Source organism: Siniperca chuatsi, linkage group LG2, assembly GCF_020085105.1.
Source record: "Siniperca chuatsi isolate FFG_IHB_CAS linkage group LG2, ASM2008510v1, whole genome shotgun sequence".
Taxonomy (NCBI): domain Eukaryota; kingdom Metazoa; phylum Chordata; class Actinopteri; order Centrarchiformes; family Sinipercidae; genus Siniperca; species Siniperca chuatsi.
This window is the reverse complement of record NC_058043.1, coordinates 11,944,523-11,967,085: the sequence shown is the minus strand read 5'-3', so window position 1 is coordinate 11,967,085 and position 22,563 is coordinate 11,944,523. Positions and strand designations below refer to the sequence as shown.

Here is a 22,563-nt window from a genome sequence, read left to right as displayed (position 1 = left end):
TCTCTGTTTCTTTCCAGTGTATGTGTTTGCACAGAGCATTTGTCATATTAAGGGCCATCCCAAACTAGCTTGTGTGGAGTGGAAGTGGACAATAAAACCCTCCAAAAGCATGGATCCAGTGAGAAAACATTGTATAAATTTTAAGTTCAGTCTGACAAATAATATTTGGGTCATGTAAAAAGCTTAAACATTTGCTACACTTTCCTTACACTGCCTTTTCATTGTGGGTTTATTGAGGCTCATCCAAATGAACTAAAATATTGGACAAATGAAAAGGTACAGGTTTCACTAACATTATTGCTATTCATCCTGAGGAGGGCATGAATGTCTGTACCAAATTTAATGGCAATCCATCCAATAGCTGCCGGAACATCTCACTAAAAACTAAAAATGTCAACCTTATGGTGACACAAGAGAAAAAGTCAGGGGATCACCAAAGTCATTAGGATTCATCCTGTGAGTATCATCGACATCTGTACCAAATTTCATGGTAATCCACCCAACAGTTGTTGAGAGATTTCAGTCTGGGTTAAAGTGGTGGAACTGACGGACCGGCATTTCTATCCCTAGAGCCACGCTGCTAGTGTGGCTAAAAACATTGAGGTTGAATGTTTTGGGGACAGTATGCATTTACAAGAATACAATACGTAATATAACTACAGTACAGTAAACAACTGACATCCCAGTTTATCTGTTTTACTTGTTTGGGTATATAAGAGTTTTTCTTGCACACAAGTGTCAGGAATATTTGGAGGGAAGCTGTTCCTGTACTGTTGGCCATAATTAACTTCCGGAGAACAGTTGCATGCCTTGCTCAAGGCCAATTCAGTAGTACCTCTCGAGAGTGAACTGGGTTACTCATACTCAATTTTCAAATTTAAACCAAAAACCTTCCTCTACTCTCTAAAACATGCTGCAATGATACTCAATTTTTTTTCTACTTTCAACGTATCAAGCTTCTCTTTCAAAATACTATTTTCGTACCACCACAAGACTACTGCTAGACAGTCACTGTAGCTGCATTAATATGAGATAAACACAACACAGACGACTCATAGGGTAGAGAAGTATTGGCAAAAAAAGCTAAAAAATAAGATGATGCAAGTCAGAGAGCAGGGACCTGTTCTCCACCCCAGATGGTCAACCAGTCGCAGCTGATCACTAGCGAGTTAAGAAGTGTGCCGAGTGGTTTACTGGATTATAGCCACCCTTCTGGACAAGTCTCTCCAAACAGCTGCTTAAGTACATTTCATCTTCAAAAGACAAGATTCTGAACACAACCAAGGACGTTAAAGGACCATTTCAACAAACCTAAAAAGAGGATTGAAAAATTAAAGCGATAACATTCTTTATTCACAGGCAATAAAGGAGCAAAAGAAGCACTGTGAGATGTGAATAAGACAGTTGGCTGATTAAAACCCACAATGCTGCAAAAGGAAAGTGTGTTAAACTGACCACATTTAGCGATAAAAAGACTTTACAGAAGATGAGACATCTGTATTAGTGAGCGAGAAAGTCTGTTGAAGGCTTGTTGCAGATGTGTAAATTTGTGTTACTATTATTGATCACTGTTAGCAAAATGAGGCAGCATCTGCACAATGCTTTTGTTTCACAAAATACATTTTCACTTAATTCATAGTGAGACATAATATGAAAAACACTGTTTACTTCACACCTCATTTGAACTCTAGTTGGCTGACAAGATTCCTAGTAGAGAGCCACTGCTCTTTGCATTTCCACCTTACCTTCACACGTGTCTTATCTTCACTTACGGTGTATCCCTCCTCACGTCCAACCTCCAATCAGCTGTCTCTCCATCTGGCTCCATTATAGAGCGTGAGATGAGAACAGAAATGAAAATGCTTTCTTTGGGATCACTTTTTAAAAAGCCTCCTAAATAGGTTACAGGAGAAAGTAGGCTGCCAGAAAGGCTCAGGAGACCCAAGGAGCTACTGTTCATCACTTGAGAGGAGTGGCATACCACTTCAGGAGTCCACATGAAGAGATGGATACAAATGTGGTATTTTGTGATGCAGCAGGTAGAGCGTGATTGGCCTCAAAGGTATCCTGGAGCACAGGGATCATTCACAGCGGGGTGATGGCAAAAGCAAAGCCTTACATGAGAAACTTCTACACTGTACACGTGGATAGATCATACACCAAACACCTCCAACACTTGTTTTGTTATGTGTTATGAGTGGAATATCTCACATATATCACGGCCACTTGCTAAAGACTAAAATATAATTATTCTCTCTTAAGGGCTATACCCTTAGATAGCAATTGATTTTGGCACTAACGTTGTCAGTCTTTACAGCTAAAAGTTACTTCCAACAAGTGGGAGAAGCCATTGCTTATACATCTCTTGTATCCTTCATTTTGGGTATCTTAAAAACAAAGAAACATCTCTGAGACCATTTTAAATTTACAGCATTTCATTTCTACTGTGGCTAATTTAACCAATGGAATTTATAATTGATTGTCATATTTCTGTCTGAGGCAGCAGATGCATGAAAAATGTAATTTTACTCAGTTTTCTGTCAGTAACCCATAGCCTTAAGCCCAGACTTCTCATGATTTGATTAGCATCCACCCATCATGTAAAGAAGAGGATTTTAGAGAAAACTAACTGTGTGTATTTTGTTTGAGTGGTACAACTGGTTTGGTTTGACTACTTCTTCAGAAAATGAAAATGTTTTTGGACTGGCTTTGAATGTTCAAGCAGGCAGACTTTTTTTGTCTGCATTTTGCCTTTAATTGTGACAGTAGAGAAACAAACAGGAAATGTGGAAAGAGATATAGAGGGGTAAGACATAGAATAAAGAAGACCTAAAAAATTCACAGTCCAAATGAAGTGAACCCTGAAGATGTTATGTAAAGTCTTAAGTCTTGTTATTAAGTCTCCAGGTTTATTAAACACAGTGGGCCAGAAATTCTGCATTTTTAAGAGAGAAAAGGTGTCACAGGGCTGTTGTTGTTGCTGTCGTGTACATGTAGAATTTGGTAACAACATGGGTAGCATCAAAAACCTTTGCACAGCATAAATTGACATGTCATTGCCATGGTAATACTCATTACTTCCTAAAACAATGCAGGTAAAAGTGCTAAAAACTATGATTCACCCAAATAAATATAAATTGGTGCAATTTATCTTTATTTATTTGCACAGCGGGAAAGGTTAACTGTGTGTCACTCTATTTCATCACTGCTCTGTCTGTCTGTCTTTCTATGTTATCAATGTGGGGCGAGGCATGAAAAATCATCTTTTGTTGAGAGACAACTGTTAAGAGTGTACAGTGATCAATCATAAATTAAGCCTTTGTAAAGGTGTCATTAGACAGTAATGGAACACTTGAACACGTTTAAGAGAAAAGCTAATAAAACCATTAATCCAGATAAGACATAAGTGCTAACAGGACGCCTCTATTTCACTTTACAAGCACCCAAACAAAATTGAGCACAACAGAGAAGAGGTCCTTTCTTAGGATATCTTAATTAAAGTCTAGAGACAAAGATAGAATCTAATTAAATGATAACAGTACCAGTTGCTTAGTTTTTCATGAAGGACAAAACTAATGAGGGGACAGAATAATGTGTACACAAAGAAACGAGAGCATCATGCTTGAACAGCCCAAACAATGGTGGCTTTATAAAAAAAGAGAATTATTCCTACTTTTTATTTATACACCTGGAATTTAATAAAACTTAAAGGCAACAAACTAGATTGAAAGATTTGTTCAAAAAAAAGAAAAAGAAAAACAGCTGGCCTTTGGGTCCGCAAATACAGTGAGAAAAGGGAAGAAAAGGAATTATCTTTTTATCCGGCATGAAGTGAGTTTCTTCCACAGGGGTAAAATGTTGCTGGAAGTTTCATCATAAAGTAAACCTTGAGCATACTTTCCAAGATATGCAGTATTTCAGTGGTTTTTCATTTAACATGAGAAAACTGATTCACTTCAAACACCACAAAAAAGGACTGTCAATTAATTTCCGACAGAATGAATCACAAAAACTGTCAAGATTGTAATATCAAAACATAGAAGTGGTTCAAAGATATTCAGATATCGGTATCTTTTATTGCTTAATGAGAATGAGATACTTGGGCAATGCATGTATGTAATTAGCCAGAATATGAACACAATCTTGTCTGATGAGTGTGGAACAAATTCTTTTTTCATCACTGTGGCTTAATAAAGACATATACCCCACCGACAGGCATCCATAAAGCTCATTCACAACAGCAATGCCTTTCTCTCCTCTGATGTTCCTAATTAAGGCATCTTTGTTTTCCTTTGTTGGTTCAGTAAACCGTGCCCCCGGGCTGATTGAATTCATACCAGGATGAAAAAAACACAACACAGGGCCTCCCCCCTCCTTGCATCATTTTTTTGAACACAAAGAAAAAAGTGGTCGCAGATTCAGCACCAGCAAACAACGAAATAAAAGTATTGCTTCTCTGACACACTGAATATGATACACATACACATATACATATTAATGGTGATTTTTTTCATAGTCCAACAAAGCCTTAATTTACAGACATTCAATCTGGAGAACCAAATAAAGAAATATATGTATCGATGCCTCAAAAAAGTGTTTTTGCATGTTTGTCACACTTAAATGTTTCAGATCATCAAACAAATTTAAATATTAGTCAAAGATAACACAAGTAAACACAAAATACAGTTTTTTAAATGAAGGTTGTTATTATTAAGGGAAAACAAAATCCTACAAACCTACATGGCCCTATGTGAAAAAGTGATTGCGCCCCCTGTTAAAACATAACTTAACTGTGGTTTATCACACCTGAGTTCAATTTCTCTAGCCACACCCAGGCCTGATTACTGCCACACCTGTTCTCAATCAAGGAATCACTTTGTCCCTTTGAACTAGTGTTTGCTATAAAACCTAGGTGGTGTATATGCCAGGGCTCAGATGGGAGTGCTAATTATGATGATGGATGGTCTGGCAATGGGGACATGTTGCAGTCAGGCAGAAAACTATAGCTACCATCCAGGGTTTGCTCTAACTTCAGAGATCCACAAACACTCAGTTGCCAATTTGCAAAAAAGGATGCAGTCTAGTACAACAACCCTGCATTAAATCTTACCTTGATGAAAGTTATAATGTTCAGTTTTTGTTGAAATTGTTTTAGAGAGTTTAGAGTGTCTGTTGATTCAACATTATGGTCAATGTGGAGGCTTTAGTTTGTGATGCTGTTGAATTGTGTTTATACTGTGTTTCTAATATTTTGTCCACCCCACGTAGGGCGGACATGTTATGTTACCATTTTACAGTTTTTACTTACTCCAAATTAATGATTCAGAGTAAGCTGTAATTAAAATCTAACAAAACTAGCTAGTGAAGTGTTTGTTTGACAAATATGTAGAGTTTGGGTATAACAGTTAATTGCTTTGAACATGTGTTTGAATATTTTATATGTAATTCTGCATACATTTGGCTTATTGTACAATATTGTGATATTGATTTCAACCATAATCGCCTTGCTCCTTTGTCACTGATGTCTGACACAAAGGAGTTCTATAACTAAACTAGATGTTTGAATTGGTGGTTAAAAGTCTACATCTCCATTCTTCTTCTAGTCTGATTCATTCTGTTTCTGTTCAGTAGTGGAAAAACACATCAATAGTGAAAGTATGTACATAAACATTTTAACCACAGCAATCAGTGCAGATAGTGTAGGTTGATTATGTCCAATGCCTGAAATCTGACCTGATAAGTTGCAAGTAACACTGTGGACAGTCAGTCATAAAGGCTGTATCTAAGAAAAAACTAATTGGTTTTTCCAGCAGTAGGGGCATATTCTCAGATGACTAACTGTAACCAGATTAGACCATCTGAAATTCAATATCTGTAATGTAACACTAAGAAATCAGAGGGAGTGATTTTCATGATGGAAGTGTGAGCAGTGTAATACTTCACTGATAGATTCAAATCTTTAAAATCTTTGTCAATGACTAACATTTTGTCATTTTGGAAGAGTCAGCTATGGTGTAGCTCTATCAAGGTCATAATATATTTATGAAACAATAGGTTGTCTGAGCAAGTAAGTCTCCTGTAAGTCTGGATTACATGGTGCATGTTATACTTGAAAGGCACAGATGAAAGAACTCAGCTGAACCTTCACTGTCAGATGAGGTCAGTTGGCAATGATAGCAGGAGCCATTTCAAATTAGTAACAAAAGCATTAGCCAGCTAAATGTGAGGCAGAACAGAACTGCACCCAGACAAGGATTTTGTTATGATGTCAGTTTTAGGCGTACGTTTAGGTAATTCCAAGACTATTACCATATGTTTGTGCTTGTCTCTCCATGTACTAGGCCTTTAAACAAACAATATTTACTCTGCCGTTTCCCTGGGCAAACATCTGCTCAGCTGTGATAGGTTTTAAATATTAGGTAGCAAAGCTTCCCTAAGCTACCTGGCAGTCGCTGAATAAATTATATTTGACATTTTCCATGAGGGTGATAATGCAGGGATTCTGTACCAGTGGAAAACACTGTTTTCTTGTGTTATTTACATACTGGTTGATTTCCTTTTTTTTTTTGCTCAGCTATACGTGTGCGTTCTCACAACTAAATCTTGAATGAATGAACACAAAATATAAATACAGTCTTGTGGGTTTTTGTGTTGGTGTCCCTGTGATTTTCACCATTTCCCTTGACTTTGTCTCTCACCTTGTATTTCATTTCACTCTCCTCATCTCCCAATCACTCTCTCCCTATGAGTTCCTCCAAGTGCAAGCAGAAATGTGAGCAGTATGTAATTGCATGGAAATGTGAGCTACCCAACAAGGAAAGAAAATTTAGATTTGATCTTGTACATGTGTAGAATAAATAAGGCTTCCTGCCTCTCTGGTTTTTGTATCTATCTTTCTTTTTCTGTACATACTTTATGGGCTTTAGCTTTTTTTTAGCTTTATGATAGCTTTATGGTTTATAATTTGCTAATATGATTTTACTGCTAACGTGCTAAACATTTGTACCAACATGTCACATGTGAGCATGTTACTGTGTTAATTATGGTCATGTTAATGCGCTAAATGTTACATGCTAAATATTAACATGTTAACATGCATACAGTTGCCATGTTAATTCTGTTGATGTTAATCAAACTAATGAAGACAAGATAGCTGAAAGTGTTTAGGAATAAAGTATGACTGAAGCCAAGTAGCCCAATCACAGCTTCAAATCCGCCCAATTGTCATAAAAGTACGTAGGTTTTTTTAAAATTTCCATTTAGGAGATGGGATTTTTGTCTGTCCAGCATTAATATATACTGCAATAGTATAATACTTGTTTTTTTAAAAGTCTGTAGTAGGGTGTGTGTTATGATTTTCTTAGAATAACACACAGACTTTGGTCGCAAAAACAACAGTAACCATTTTACCTCAATAACATTATTGGATTTGTACTATGGTGCTGGGAAGGAATTTGGTCAGACCATCCCCGTCAAGAGTGCAAGATGAAAAATTAAAAAGTGTTTGGTCTTGACTCACCTCCGGTCTTCTGTTTTATTAATTTCACTATGCAAATCCAAAACCATGGTTACAGTAATTAAAATGTATCTCCCCCAACTCTTTCGGATGCCATAACATTAAATGCAAACAGATTTTTCCAAGGTTTTTATCACAGAGCTATGACTTTGTAACCAATTAATAATTTGAATAGGAAATAAGTTTCAGTGTAGTTGTTGGCTGATGAACTGAAATGACATTTGGTTTTGTCAGTCATCAGTTTTAAGTCTCTGTGTGTACTGAACTCAGTGCCCCGTTTTTCTCAATCATACTAACTGGGGAAGAAAAGTGACTGACTCACTGCTGTATTTATAACTTTTCAGGGGAAACCCACAAGAAATCGCCCAAATGGTACAAAAACTAGTCCAAACATTCACAAGCAGTCCAAAACAATTTTTACCCACCCCATCAAATAAAAAGTAGCCCAATTGAGTGGAAAACCACCCTCTCTGGCAACACTGGTAAAGTTATATTGGGGAAGATCTTGTGTGACTTGTCACTAGACTGCACCTCGCTGAAAGTGCTTTCTGAAAATCAGAAAATGTCAGCTTGTTAACATGGAATAGTTGTTCACACGTATGTTACTGTTGTACAATGTTACTTTTAGGCACGCTACTATGCTAAGTTTAGCGCAGCTCAAGGCACAGCGGAGGCTAACAAAGTTCAGCTCAGACTGACAAAAGTTAATTGCCAGTTCTTATGAAAAGTGCAAACAACAAAAATAAGAATTTGCTTAACAGTGGTAATGGTCTTTATCACTAAATAGTTTTTCCTCTAAGCAATTGTTATAATGTTGATCATGTATTGTTATGAGCATGAAAATTTTACCAGCGACAAGGGTGGAAAATAGTGATGGGAATTACGGCTCTTTGAAAGGAGCCGAATCTTATGGCTCGTTCCTTTCCAAGAGCCGGCTCATTTGGCTCCCAAACGCCTCTTCATTTTGTACTATTTCTGCTGGTCACTGCCTAAGTTATATTCTTATTTGTTGCAAGAAATAAATATGCAAGATTGTTCATCTGCAATACAATGAAATATTGATGGTTAAAAAGTGGGATATGTAAAGAATAACAATCCTTGTTGTATAACAAAAATAACACCCTACCCTAAGACAGGAGCTCATAGAGGCGACTCGTTCACAACTGACACATCACTAGTGGAAAATTACTTTTGGGTACGCCTGTGCTATATAGTACATGTAGCCATTGTTGAATCATGTCTAACTGAACTTTCATCAAAACAAGACCGTGAATCTGGTCATCCTCTGCCTTTTCTGATCGAAACGAAAGCTAATTTGAATTTCTCTTGTCAAATTCCATTCCGATGAAGCAAAGCAACAAATAAATAAATTCATCATTGCACTGGACTTTAACAACTGATCAGACCACATCACAATTCCCCAGTTGAGATAAACCACTTACTGTGATATACCAGAATATATTTGCTTATTATGACAAACAACAGCATTACAGAACATGTCAGGAGATGCCTCTAAACATGATAAATGAGTTCTATCATATAGTACAACACACTGTTAATTCGGTAACTTTAAAGCCCTGCAGAAGATATACTGTGTGAGTGTGTGCGTGTGTGTATGTGTCTGTGTATGTGTATCTGTGCAAGTGTGAGTCATGCTTGCACAGCCTCACACTGATTATATCCAATAATGTCATCATGTAGAGGTCACACATCATGGTGTGTTTGCAGGCTGCTGTTAAGGTCTGGACACCTGGAGGAATGCAGGCAAGGAGAGGCAGATAAAAATAGGATGAAGGGTAAAAATCAGAGTGAGATCCATAAACGATGAAGGGCATGAGGATGGATAAGACCTGCCTGATGCTTCCAGTGGGGTTGTTATGAATTGAGATACACGTTCATTTAGACTTCCACAGTGCTAGTGTACTTCAATTAATCACTTAATAAAAAATGAGAAAACCAGCAAATGTTATATGCATGAATGAAGGCAAGGAAGTACAAAGACTAGTTTGTTCTAAAGCATGATTATGGTCAGGGGGGTTAGGTCTATCTCCTGGATATTATAACAGTCCTATAGGTAAACATTTGGTCACCAGTTTTAATTATTTCAACTCTGTTTCTAAGAGTTTTGTACGGTGAATGGCTCTAAATAGTAGATTATCCATTAGCCTTGGGAGCTGTTATTATGGAGAATTCAGAACACCTTTTTTGTGTTGTTGTGAATGAAACGTGGCGCCATAGTTGCTCAATTCCTCCAAAATTGACCCTGAATCCTAAACTGAATTAATTTAAGTTGCAGATTGTATTATTATTTTTCTCAATGGTGTAACTTTTAGCTTCCACCTGCCGTTAGCGGCACATGTAACAGAATTTTGAGCTCTCTGATTAGACGTTTCTTACCAAAATTCACCATGGGAGTCATAGTCATGTCCATCCAAGCCTTGGAAGTGCTCCAATTGTCCACCTCCACCTCACATAATCTATGCAGAAAATGAATGGGACTTTTACTTCTGGAAATAACTCTAATATTAAATACTAATTGGTCCGTGGAAATAACCGACCTCACCTTTTTCCAACAAAGCCCCATCCAATTCAAACAAGTGAGAAGGACAGACAAAACACAGATACACAAATCTCTCGTGAAATATTCAGTATGGTTCTAACTCCGGCAGATAACAGTGTGTTCTTGTAAGATCCTTTCCCTTATATTAGAAGCTCATTAAGAAAGTTTGTTTTCAGGGCCTTAGAATTCAGGTATATAGAGCAGATATGAAGGTACGTGGATACATTTTTTTCAGTGTTGCTGTGAAAACATCCGCACCATCCTCATTTCCATATGGATCATGATGTTAAACAATTGCATTTATTCACCTATAGTAACTTTCATTCACAGCACGCTGTACTGACAGAGCAATGGTCTGGGTTGAGAATAGAGAGTGAAAATTCACACATTCTATAGTTTACACAAAGTCAGAAGCCTGGCAGGCTAGCTCTGTAGTTCAGAGGTACTTGTGAAGAGACATAAAAAACTTTCAGGTGGTGTCCTGCCAGGCTTCTGTTTTTAAGTCTGACAGGGGACAAGGTGTCCATTCTCGTCTCTTGAGATCAGTCCTAACTCTCTGACAAGTTGGGAACTGGAAGGCAATGCAGGTGATGCTTTATGAAGAGAGGGGGCTGAAATAGTAGAAGACTGGATTTGATAAAATCGGTTCCACAATAGCTGGAGGCACGAGAAGATGATAGAAATGACAAGCAATATGATATGACTGCCAGGAAAAAGATAAGTGGAATGTCTTTGCATTTCAATGTATAACAGAAAAATGGAAAACGTTGCGCGTGTGTATGCATGGCCCTGCCCAACTGAAACAAAATCACACACATTTCAGCACAACAGTCAGAAACATACTGTTATCGATTCTTCTGAAGCTCCGTACTCCCCCTCACGCCACGTCTCTCCCATCATCCCCCTGCTTTCATCTCACAGAGGCTGGGATTGGTTAGAGAGAACAAAACATGTTTGTGCTATTCAGAGCTCTCCACCTACTGTGGTTCTCAGCAGGGGAGTCTACAGCCCAACTTACCCCCCAGTCCCACTCAGGCTTTGAGGCCTCACCTCGTGCCCTTTCAAACTGACCTCAACCTTTAGCAGTCAGCAGAAAAGCACGAGGAGACCACCTCCCTGTTTCTCTGCATTTTCACCAAAGCCTCTATCACTAAAACATTTTTCAGCACAGTCAATGAAAGGGTCAGTCCTAGTCAGAATGTTCTTTGCATTTTGACTGCAATGACAGGTTAAACAAAGCTAAGAGTCTACATGTACAGCCACGCTAGCATCTCTGTGATACTGTACTTAAACACAGCGGTGCTTTGAGCTAAATCTTAATGTCAGCATTCCAAAGTCCACCAGAGTTATTACAATTCATCCTGAGGACAACATGTATATCTGTACCCAATTTCATAACAATCCATCCAATAATTGTTGAGACATTTCCCCCAAAAAAGGCAAACATGAACCTCATTGATGGCGCTGGGGAAAAAATAAAGTCATTAGGATTCATCATCTGAGAACCATGAATGTCTGTACAAAAATTTGGTACAATTGAATAGATGTTTAGATATTTCACAAATTAAGTGAAAACTTCTATCTGCTGGGGGCGCTAGATGAAAAGTCAGGGGATCACAAAGTCATTAAGATTCATTCTCTCCACACCATTGATACCTTTACCAGATTTCATGGCAATCCATCTATTAGTTGTCAAGCTATTTCACTAAAAAACAAAAATGTCAACCTCATGGCGCAAAGGAAAACTCAGGCGATCATTAAAGTCAGTGGGATTCCTCTCTACAAAATGTCTGTACAAAAGTTCATGGCAATCTATCCAATAGTTGTTGAGATATTTCAGTCTGAACCAAAGTGTTAGACCGACATTGTCATCCATAGAGCCATGCTGCTAACGTGACTAAAAATTAAACAATTACCTGTAACCAAATTGTTAGTTCAGGTTGAACAATTGGTAAATGTTCCTGTTGTTAAATGAAGGCTTTCATAAGTGAACAATTGTTTTTCTACAAATACACATAAACAGAGAGACCCTTTCAGTCAGTTGTTGTGACACAGTACAAAGGGCTTAGCATTGTTGTAACACAGGCAATGACATCTAATAGAAGCATTTGAACTTCTCTTGTGCTCTATTGAGAGGCAAGCGGCTACCACCAAAATCAAATAACTCTACCTTTGCCACCACTCAGGGGTACCAAGTGCAATTCACCTAGAACAAGGCCCTGTAATTTACAAAATCACCTTTGTTTAGCTGTCTGGGGGTGTCTTTGGTGTCCAGCTGTCAGTGACTGAAAGAGACGTTTGTTTACCGCAATCAAACAGAGCGAGCAGAAGCACTGCAGATTTCACAAATTACATCCAGCCACTTAGCTGCACCTCTCTCTTCACTGGGCAGGTGAAAAATGCAACAACACGCCACACTGAGATCAAGGCTCTAGTGGATGAAGAGGATGAGAAATAAATTTTTTGTTGTATACACAGGGAAACAGAAATTAATCACAGGACACACTGTACAGGAGGTAGAAGTCATAGGGGAAATAATCTTTTCATTTTTCTTTCACCTGCCTATTTTCAATTCTTTCTTTCTTTTAATACAAGACATACCTCTGTGGAATTTGGTGGTCAAAAATATTAACTCTCTGAAATTGCTAGTGTTTACTGTGTGTATACTGTATGTGTACGGAATGTCCACACGCCCCAAATCCTACAAATACAGACAGCACTATTATAAAATAACAGACAATAAGGCCAAGAGATAAAACCTTGTTTATTTTAAAAAGCAACTGACAATAAATTCTGTATGAATGAATTGTATTGTAGCACTGACCTATAAGGGTCGAGAGGTTCAAGTCTAAGGGACTTCGGACAACGCCTATCATTACAGTTGATGATGTAGCTTTGCACTAAAGTGTATTGTGAAGTGTGATGCACTGTGTGTAGACAGAGCATGTAACAGCCCCATTTGAATGAGGCCACTCTGTTAACACCGCAGGGATGCCAATGTAGAGTACAATGCATGATAAAAGAGGGAAAAAAAAGTTTAAACCGGCTCAAATGACATGATGTCATCTGGCAAGGCAAAACAAATACATGCAAGCGCACATTCCTGGTATTACTTCAGAACATGAACACCGTATTTCTACAGGAAAGACAAAATAATTGCCACCATGATAACTTTCCAGAGTTGTACCTTCCTGTCTTGGAGCTGTGCAGTGTTTTGGTGTTTGATAAAGTTACTCATTGCTCTGTTACTCAAAGTGGGCTTGGCTGAATGGTATTTCATGTCTCACCAGTACTTGAAATAACACGCCCCCACCAGTGCAGCCCCTTGCATTGTTTTATCCCAGGGCTGTTTACTGTCTGAAAGCCCGCTTACGCTTAAAGTGGATTGGGTACTTTCCAAAGGAGGAAGCCATCGCATCAAGGCTTTTAAAAGAGAGTGTAGTAGTTTTTGACCATAGAACACACTTCATTTTAATGTTCAGAAATCAATTAAAATCAATTGAAATCTCCTTACTTGACACCTTGTTCGAGAATCAGTGGACTGTTGAACAGTATTTATTAGTGGTCGACGATATGGGTTTTTCAATGGCTGATGCCGATATTTAGAGATCAGGGCGGCTGATGGCCGATATATAATGCTGTTAGGTTGTTGGGTTTTGTTTGCATCTGACAAACAATTTATTAATAACGAAATGAGACACAAAATTGCTGAACTTAAATATTTAAGTAACATTAATGAAATTTGCTGCAATGTCTCTGTCTGCAGTGCACTTATTTTAAATAAAAGAATGTATATGAAGTAAATAAATGTCCACACGGGTAATCAAAAAACTACAAATAAAAACACAAATATTGACATTTTTTCCAGAGAAGTCTCATCAGTTTTTCTCATCCGTCGGCTGAGAGAGAGGACGGTGTTCTTATTTATTCACTGATCTGTTGTATATAATTTATTTTTGAGAAGCATAAAGAGAACTACAACACAAAATCTCATTTTGCAACCCTGTGTTGTAAAATGATCAATAAATCTATCTTGTATCTTGTACACACTCTTTGTTTGATCCGTGTGCGTTAAAGGCGTAGCTGCCAATGGCCAGTCAGCACTGACTTACAGCCTCTGATTGGTCGACAAGTGAGAAACACAGCCTGTTATTGGTCGAGCAAAGCATCACGGATGCCGGAAGATATGCTAATGCTAACAGGATTGTTTTATCACGGAAAAGTGGATAAATATGGACATATAGACATTCAGTTTTGGGTTTATCTTTATGGATATATTGTACTAAGTCTCCAAAAGGACACTGCAGTGCTCAGCAGAACCTTCTGGAAGGGCTACGATCGCACGAGAGACCTCGTTAGAACAGCGCAACGGTTAGCTTTCAGACAGAACCGTAAATCTCTAGCATAAAGTGATAAAAAAATTATTAAAAATTACCCACTAACTTACCCGTTCAGATGTTTCGCAGATGCCATAGCTGTCCGTCTAACATCACTGCTTAAAGTCCCTTGTATTGACACAAGGGGGAGTGCTAACACAGCAGCCACACTGACAAGGTTGCCTGCAGATGTGTCAGCACTGCTCTGCTTTTTAATTGGCCTCTTGAGTGCAGGCACTGGCCGATTCCAATTATCTCAAAATGCCACATAATCCCGATTAATCGGTCGACCACTCTTCGAAAGAAGAAAGACATGTTGATTTAGTTTAGTATTTTCTGTTCTATAAGAGCTAACAAGAGTTACTGTATTCTCCAGTGTTCAGTTCCCAACCAAGTTTTCTTCAAGTATTGATTGGCACTATACTATTGCAAGCAACTGTATTCTATGGCATTGGTGCCTATTCAGAAATTCTCAAGACTAGGCCCTGGTCATTTCCAACATTTGATTTCAGCTCATACTTAATGTACAACTACTGCATTTCTACTCTAACATTCTATAAAAAATAGATAAATAAATACATAATGCAGTTGACCAAGTAGGCTGGGGTCAAGCAGAATATTGTCTTTTAATAGTCATTGTCCAGTTTTCACATGAACTTGACTTAAGCAGCTGCAAAGCACCCTGCTGTCTGCTAACAAATGGGGAAAAAACACTTATTTTAAGTTTTGGAGTTCAGCCCATTATTCAAAAGTTGGGCATAACTTCGACAAGCCTGCAGCGTACAGTATATTGTCTCAGATTACACAGCGTATCTGAGACCGTTTCATTTTCAGTCAGAAGCCTTGTGCACATATTTCACAGGATTAGTTACATTTGTCTTTATTGTCTGAAGCATGTGCAGATGTACTGTGAACAATGAGAACACAGGATTATGAACCTAATTTCTTTTAAATGTATCACGTTAGGTGCGATTATTATGGAATCACGTTTGTTTGGAGTAGAGGCACTCAGTCTAAGCAGTCACGGATGACTGCACATTGAAACTCAGACCACATTGAACTCTGTGTTCATGGAGGTCCCTGGAGGACCACTGAGCAGTGTGATCAGGCACTCATCTGGCTCAGCCTCTGCCTGCAGCCCAGGGGACCGAAGCCTTGTGTTAACGCCATGATAGCTCATGTACACTCCACCACCACAGAGTTAAACTCACATTAACAGATGGCCTATTTGGCTGCAGCACTTTAATTAATACCAATGAGGCTTTCCATTTCCATTGAGTTTATGTTCTATCATCACCTCATGAACTCAATTTCTGTGTCTTTTGTTGTCATATGTTTTGCAGCTGCTTATGACTGATTCCAAATATGGCCCCTGAGACTGTATTTCTCTTTTTGACCCGATGGAATCCAAGATGAGTTGTGATTGGCTGCGACTGCACAACCATTTTATAATGAAATTTAAGGCACATATGGCATTTTCTGTTATTATTTCCTTTCTTACTATTGGAAACAAGGCAGAGGAACAATTGAGTAGCTAAAAGTAAAGCATATCAGTGCAGCACTCATACTATCTACTACACTATCAGTGTTTACTCTATATGCATTCAACAGCGGTGCAGTGCCGCTGCTAATTGATTAACGCAATAAACTCGCTATCTCTGCTTTAAGCAGCCAGAGTCGGGGACGAGCGAGGATTATAAATCAAACACCCCCAGACTCTGCCACCGTTTAGCAGTCTGTTATTGGTTACAGCCGGTCTCGCTACCTACCCATTACAACGAAGTTCAGCAAAGACGTAGAGACGACGTGGAACAGCTCAAAGGTAGGCCACTCCTCTTTATCAAAAGGGGTACCCTCTTTGTCTTTATGGAAAGTCTGTTATTTAGCTAACTGCATAGTCAGAGAGATAGACCATAAACTGTATATATCAAAAGGATCAGATATATAAAGGACCACTAAACTCTATTATCTGAAAATATTAAATTACACACTGCCAACTCACACGCATTGAAAGTGATGAGTTTGCCATAACGTTACATAAGTTCGCTGTCAAAATCTCCCTGCTTGTGGGCGTATTGGGGGTGGTCCCGGGGTAGAAACATTAGTAGAAAATATCGGATCAAATTCACGATTTTTAATAAATGTATCGTTAGGTCTATGTCTAGATGGTGTGGGTTTTTAATAGGCTATATTTTCTGTTATGATTTTATTAGCTTAACTAAACTTGCTTGTAATGTGGCAACAACTAATTATTATATATATAAATACACACACACACACACACACACACACCAATAATCTCGACCAATTTCCTCCAAGCATGAATTTTCCTGTCACTATTGTTGTATTGGGGGAGACGGATTTTGACGTTATTTGTATTGAATTATATTTTCTATAAAAGCATTTTATCAAACGGAATTCGACATCTACAGCTGTGTACAAATATGTGTCTAAAGCCGTTCTCGTGTCAGCGGATGCGCTAAATATCTTCCAGCTTCACTTCAGCACCGCTGCTAAAGAAATCCTAGGAGAAACACATACTATGCTTAATTTGTATCAAAATCCTTATCATAGCAATTGTATTTACATAAAAAAATAACACACTATTTCTGAAATTGCAGGTAAAACAATTTATGCAGTTTCCCATAATTAGTATTGTGTTGTCATGAATCAAATATTTTTAGCAAAGCAACTGTTTCCCCTGTTATTGTTATTATTGGGCCTATTAACTTGTTGTGCTGGTAAAAAAAAACTGTGTTTCGAAAGCCTGGATAAGACTGAATGAGTTCAAATAGCTGTTGTGGCGCTTTTACGGTCATTAATTTAAGCCCTGATTGCAATTTCATTAGGTTTTAAGTCCTAATTGCACCGTTTAAAAAAAAAAAAAGGGTGTTAAGTTTGCCTATGTGTGGACCTTGATGACTACGGAGAAATGTGAACCCTGAGGCTATGAACACTGCTATATGCTTTATACTCAAAATAACAAATTAATTCCTAACTTAAACCTTCAATTAATCAAAGTATATTCACTCTAAAATCTAATGAAACAACAATGCAGCGGTAAACTACACACACATATTTAGCTAAGCCCTGATGGTCTCAGCTCATCTATGCAAGCCTTTGAATGCAACACAACAGAACTGCCTAAAGGTCACAGAATTAATTTCTTCTGTTGGCGTTAAAAACCTCTGATGCTCTTTAGGATCTCATCCTTTGTGGCAGGAGCATCTTAAAAGTGGTAAAGTGGTAAACAGTAGTCCTAATTAGTTGGAGCAAGTGTTTATGTTGTGTGGTTGGAACCTTATTTTCAGGGCTGTGCTGTTGATTTATGATGAGGTTTGTGTGATATATACATCTATCCATCTAATTTTATAGGAATGTCTATTTCAAAACATACTGTAGACACCCTGAAATGCAAATAGCTGTGCCTGCAGGATGCCACATGTTTGGATGTGGGTGGACATCCATAACTGATGTTGGCATACAAAATCATTATCATTAAAGTCCTCCTCCCCCTCCTCTGGATCACTATTTTAATGTAAAGACATCAGGCATTGTTAAGTTAAACTCTTCCCTAGAGTAGAATCACATCACATTTCATGACATAGAGTAGAGCACATTCTCAGGCCCAAGGGAATATTGGCTCTCTGCCTGATCCCTGCACCACATACTAAACGGTCTGGTGTGAAAACAAATACTGCAACAGTCACTTTGATCTAAAGTTGTGACTATGCTGTAGAGTCCTGGGAGTTTAAACAGTTAAGATCACTGCAGGTTGCTTGTTGTTTGAAACTGGACTGGTCCTCTGTAGTTTCATGAAAGGCTAAATGTCTGATCTAATGTATTTCTGAACATCAGCTGCTTTATCTTTTGCTATGGGAGTCTGTTGCACCACTGACTCATCATGATATGTGTATTTTCTAAGAGATGATGCATTATTTGAGAGAGTAAATTAGGTTTAATTGTAGAATTAGGACTTGAAGGAGTGGGAGGGAGGGAGACAGACAGAAAGACAGACTAAGATGTGTGGAGAGTTTGAGTTTTGTGGGCTCATTAGAAAGTCTGGAACATTCATTGTGCTCAAGTGGTCATCTTGTGGCTCACTTATAAAAGGGCTGAGCCATCATCATCAAGCACTCAACTGTTAACACAATACAGTCCCCCTGTTTCTCATCTCTGGTTGCTGACACTTTGCGGTGTATGAATTAAGGGTGTTTAGAAACACAGAGAAAAGATGGGCTGATCAACAACACTAGACGGTTTGTTTTGGCCAGTTAAGCATCAGATACTATAGGTGGGTTCTACTGTACCAAATGAAACAGCACAATGAGGGACGTAACGCATCCAAGGGAGTTTACCTATACACCTATAGTTTGTTTGCTCTGGTACGAATCAGTATCGTTTTCCCCTTGGTTCTGTTTCTTTTCACACAGAGAAAAACCATGTGAGAACGTTCACTCATTGGTTACTAGAAAGTAAATACAGAAAGAAGGTCCTGTGTTCAGGACTACTGCATATTTCTGTGAGAGAAACATTGCTATGCAATTTAACATTAAGCAATGGCACAGCTGGCATTTGCTCATAACTGTGGTAATTATCTGGGCAATATACCAGGCAAAACTATACCAGCAGACTGTGGAATGCACTTTGAGGAAACGTCTTGAAAAAAACTATACTGCACACTGGCACACTTTGCAAAGAACTCTTTGAGCAGAACAAGGGAGCTAATATTGAGCGACATGCTAACTGTCAACATGTCAAACCGAAGACGTGTTTGGTAAGCGTGATATCTTAATGGTAGTTTATGGTAGTTGGGTTGGATCAAGGTCGGATCATGTTCCCACCACAAGCGAACCACTCCAGTTTATTTGGGACCGGACCAAGACCACCTCCTCTTCAAAGTCTTGGTGTGGTTGTTTTGGTCTGCACCCGAGTGTGATTCACACCTGCCCACAAATCGCACCATGGGCAGAAAACGAACCAGAGTCTGATTTAACCGGACTAAAAAGCGCAGGTGGGAAAACACCCTGAAAGTTTAACAAACAACTTATGTGGCCCTACTAAAGTGGCTTGGGTGCTGTAAACCCCAACCATCAAGTGCTCTCAATACGTACTCTAAAGAATTATAGTGGTTGAACTAAATGTGATTTTACTAAGGATTTGGATCCCTTCTTTAGGTGCTAAACAGTCAAATTGCAGTTGTCCTTATTTACTAATAGGCTGCAACAAGATTTCTGCAAGTAAAATGTTTTGGCTTATTTATTTTACTGTAAGGTGTTGCTGTTTTGAGGCGTAAAATATGGGAGGACGGAATAGAAGAATTTTACAAATAGCTGCTGCATCGGATATATATATATATATATATATATATATGCTGAGCAATGACCACTCACTCACTGTAAAAAAGAAAAAGTTGAGAACAAACAATAAAATAATAAAGTAACTTAGTCTGTATGCTGTACACACTAGAAATTCTCAACTTACAAATGAGCTTGGATTCTAATTTTGTTTAATATGACCATTTATTTTATGTTTTTTTATTTTATCCCTCATGAAAGCGATTCTTTACTACTAGCAGTTACAATAGGCCCAGGAACAATGTTCCTCAATATGATCCTTATGACTCAAGTTTCTTGTATAATAAGGGTGCAGGAAGTGAAGTGCAGAAGTTCAGAAAAAAAGGAATTCTTGAGAATTTGACCCTTAATACACTGCATGCTGGGAAGTATATGCGAATAAGCTATCTATGTTTCTAAATAACTTAATTTGATAATTTAAGTAAACAATCCATTGGACATTTAGTCAACTGAACTCATGATTATAAGTTCTGAAAGTAATAATTAAACAATTTAAACTTAAAATTTACAAACTTATCTAATTCGAGTTATAACTTATTAAGAGTGCAAAGGATAAAGTAAACACGGTGTGAAAATAGTTTTTTCTGTTTTCCCCAACTAAAGACCACAAGTTAACAGAACTTTATTGCTTTGTAATGAAACATAGGTCAAGATTCAAAGTTATCAGGACTCACTCACTTGAAGAAGCTTGATTTGTTGGTACAATTTAAATTTTTACTTAAAGGTCCAGTATGTGGGATTTAGTGGCGTCTAGCGGTGAAATTGCAGTTTGCAACTGTTTGAATACCGCTCGTCTCACCTTCCCGTTCCAAGTGGGTAGGAGAAACTATGGTGGCCACTAAACTTGTGAAAAATGCGAAAGGCCCTATCTAGAGCCAGTGATTGGTTTGTTTGGTCTGGGCTACTGTAGAAACATGGTGGTGCAACATGGCGATCTCCGTGGAAGGGAACTTATTCTAAGGTACTGAAAACACAAAGATTCTTATTTTCAAGTGATTATACACTAATGAAAACATACTTATAAATATTATATTCCATTTCTGCCAATAGCTCCTCCTAAATGTTACACACTGGACCTTTAAATGTAGATAATTTAGGTTTCTAAGGCCTACAACTAAGTTGTAATAAGTAACAAGTCAGTGTTTTTACAGTTCTGCAGCAGCCAAAATTGTGTCGTAGGCTTTACGTAGGCAGGTGGAAACAGTGAGTGAGAGAGAGAGAAATGGTGAGATATAGTGATAACGTCAGAAAATGAAACCACTTTCCTGACAGCAGAGAAGGATATTCAGCAAATTAAAAGACGCATTTTAACAGCTTTCTGTGTCTTTCAGTGGCCTGCTGCTTGTATTTTACTTGGCTTTAATGGCTTAAAGCAGATTCATTCTAGTGCAATATGATTGAAGCAGCCAGTAATAGCCTACTTATTAACTAGGTTTGTTCTCTAGTTTTCACATCTCTTACATTAGATAATCTAATCAAATACAAATACAAGTTTTACAAAACATTTCCCACATTGATCACTGATCTTTTTGTTGAGCTGGCATTAGGATATTCAGCTATTTCCTAACATATAGCCCTCCTTGTGCATGATGAATACATGCTTTCAATTCCACAACTAAAAGCGTCTTTACATCCAATATTCCAGTTCAGTAGCAGAAAACACTAAATATTCATTATTTTACACTCCAGATGAACTGCTGTTGTGCTCATTTACATGTGCAGTCTTCGTAAAACCCTGCTAAATTGAAAAATTGCATTAGCAAAACTTTGCACCCCTGACAGTAATTTGTGTCAGGCTTATTTAATATCCCCCAGAGTCAACACATCACAACACAAGAAAACAGCACAAAGATCACTCTTGGTGAGGTACTGTCGACAGGATCAAGCCAGAAATCGAAAAGTAGTTTCAATGGTAGCCCTGAAACGGACCATATTCATTTAGTAAAATTTAGACTCAACAGGTTTGGATCAATCACTTGCCATCAGATTTACCAGATACTTATTATTTTTGTTAAAAAAGGATGTTTAGAGCAGCGTTTCTTATGGCAACGGTGATTCTGTATCCCAGCCAAAGCTCTCCCAGCCACAAGGTTTTCCAGGAGGAGCACCAAACAAGACAGCCAGTCTATTGTGTTGAGGACAGTAGAGGAACACATCACTGACAGCTCAAGGGAATGAAGCATTGTGCTGCTGCTTCATCTGAAGAGACAATGACAGAAGAGAAAAGGCCACAGGAGACAATTTAGAGTCGGTTCGTCTCCATGGTGACTCTTCACTTTGCCCTGGTTTCTCCAGTCTGACTTGGAGCTAACAAGATATTTCTAACAAAGTCTAAATATAGATGACACCTAACAATGATGAGGTCTTATTGGGATCACCACAAGGCATGGGCGTTGCCTGGCCTGGGCATTTGGGGCTGTAGCCTGAAGATTTTTTCTTTAGCCCTGATTATTTGGCTTGTCACTTAAGAAGATGGCAGTGTTGTAATTTTGTTTATTCACTGAATGTAACGGAGCGGTGACAAGACCAATCAGAGAGGGTTTACGGGAAAATATATGGAAATTCTCGAGTGTTATTGGCTGACAGGTCTGTCAATTCTTCACAGCAGCGGCACAAACATTCTCTCATGCTGAGTTAAGAAAACGTCTGTAAATATCCGTATGAGTTACATGATATGAGCAGAGCATATGTTACCGGTAAATACCATAGACTGTATAAAGCTGACCTACTTTGCATTGCACTGTAGCCAGCTAA

The 22,563-nt window shown here is 38.3% G+C and overlaps 1 protein-coding gene across 3 annotated transcripts in view; it reads right to left on the bottom strand.

Annotated features, from left to right (window-relative positions):
• Positions 1 to 22,563, bottom strand: part of LOC122886984 (potassium voltage-gated channel subfamily D member 3-like) — a 129,674-nt gene that overhangs the window by 31,846 nt on the left and 75,265 nt on the right. The gene's annotated exons all lie outside the window — the stretch shown is intronic.